The following is a 2,107-nucleotide window of genomic DNA, read 5'->3' on the forward strand; positions in this document are numbered from 1 at the left end:
CACGGTCCGGGGAACCGGGTCCCGTTCGGTGCGGGAGCGGAGCTGCGGGCAGGGCCCTGGGCAGGCCTGGTGCGGCAGAGCCGGTAGCGGAGCCGTGGGGCTGAGGCCCCAGGTGGGCTGGGCCGGGGGGGGGCAGTGGGGCCGGGGTTCGCTGCGTGTTGCGGTGCAGGGGTGGGCACCTGGGAGCTCCGAGCGCTGCCGTAGGACGCCCTGAAGGGCGGCGGGTGGAAATGCAGCGTGTGGGAGCTCGGAGCTCGGCCGGGAGCGCCCTGCGCCTTGGGGCAGCTGCAGGCACGGCCCCGGTCTCCTCTTCCCCCTTCCCCCTTCCTGGAGGCCTTCACCGTGCAGCCCCCCGCAGCTCTCCCTGCTGCTGGGCTGTGTGGATGTGGAACGCTGCCCCACGGCGAGGTGAGCGCTGCGTGTGCCCCCAGCAGCGTGTCAGGCTGCATAGCTCATGTCACGGCTTCTAGATGGGTGCGTGCCCGCGTGCCAGGCTCAGTGTGTCCCTGCGGGGCTTGGTGCTGTGCTGCTGGAGGTCCCTGTGTGCTAGGAGCGGGGACAGAGCAGTCTTGGGGTGCCCACGTCCCCCGTCCCCTGGGCACAGCTCTGCGGGTGGTTACAGCAGCGCCAGGCTGGAGCATGGGGAGCGGAGCTTTGGAGGCTCTCTCGTGTCCAGCTCTGTTTATCCAGGCTTTGGACATAGCCTGGAGGAAGGAGCAGAGGAATGCGGAGCCGGGCTCTTCCAGGGGAGGCTCGGGCACTGTTTTTCCATTTTGATTGCTGTTGTCTCCCACGAAGCTGGGACTTTTAACGGGGTGAGGCTGTGGCCGGCTGAGCTGGGAGAAGAGCAAGGCGTTAATCCTGAAGCATCCTACAAGTAGAAAAAGAAATGAGCTCTGTGCCTGGAGGAGATCAACCCGGCCTTCTCGGAGGCGAGGTTTGTCCGTGCCTGGGGAGGTAGGGGATGGTTGCTTACCTTGAAGGTGCTGCTGTACGCACGGGCTCGTTGCACAGCACGAGGAGCAGCCGTCAGACTCTGCCACGGCTGGGTGGTGATGGTAGAGGTGCCCAGGGCGACAGGAGGCATGGGAGGCTGATAACATCGGCAGGCAACGAGATCCAGGGCAGCGTGCAACGCCGCCGAGGTCAAGGAACAAAATGCTTCGGGCCGCTGTTCTCCTTGCCTGGCTAGTTCGTGCAAATAGGGCTGGGTAATGGTGGAAGCGTTGGCAGAAGGATGAAAGGACAAGGATGGAGAATTGCCCCTCCTGCAATAAGACGCTGAGTGCCCCCAGCTCGAGGCGTTTTCGGATGCCTTCAAAGCAGGATCGCGGTTAAACCATTAAAATGCCTCCTGGTTTTAATGCACGCCAAAGCTGCTTACAGCAGCTCTCAGCACGGCCAGCAAAGGAGGTGGCTGAGAGGCGATGAGCCCGCGTGGGGCTGGAGGACGCCGTGCACCCTCTGCGGGTTTTTGGCTTCCTTGAGCTTTGGGATGGAGCACTGGGCTGTGGGGGGGGGTGGGACGGTGCTGAGCTGAGCGCAGGCTTTGTCCCCCTGCGTGACCTGCCACCAATGAGCTCCTCAAAGAGCAGCCTTGGCTTGTGCCAGGGTGGGTGTCCCCAGGCTGGGGCCCTGCTTGAGCCCAGGGGAAGACCTCGGGTGCAGCTGGAGGCGCGTGTGCCCCGCAGCGTTGCTCTCATTGTGACGCTGACCCGGGCCGGCGCGGCTTTCCCCCCTCTCGTCATTGACTTGCTTAAGGTGAAAAAGTGAAACAGCAGGAGGTAAGAGATTAAAAGATTACATATGATCAACTCCGGATTTAAGTCGGAGCTCCGGCCTCCCGAGGCGCTCAGAGCCGCGGGCTTCCTGCAGCAATGCGGCCGGTGCCGCTCCGGGAGCTGCCCGTGTTGCCTGGCTCCCCTGAAGCTCCCGTTCTGCTCTGCTTTACTCGGTCTGTCAGCAAAATCCCAGCAGCTTCGGTGGGAGCCGGGCGGCTCCTCGGCGGGGAGTGGTTTCCAGGCAGAGGTGAGCGATGCTGAGCCTTGCGCTTTCTCCGTGTTGCTCAGGGTGGGGGGGGTTCGCTGGTGTTAAGTGTGCGTGGACG

This window comes from Numida meleagris, chromosome 25 (assembly GCF_002078875.1).
Source record: "Numida meleagris isolate 19003 breed g44 Domestic line chromosome 25, NumMel1.0, whole genome shotgun sequence".
Classification (NCBI taxonomy): Eukaryota; Metazoa; Chordata; class Aves; order Galliformes; family Numididae; genus Numida; species Numida meleagris.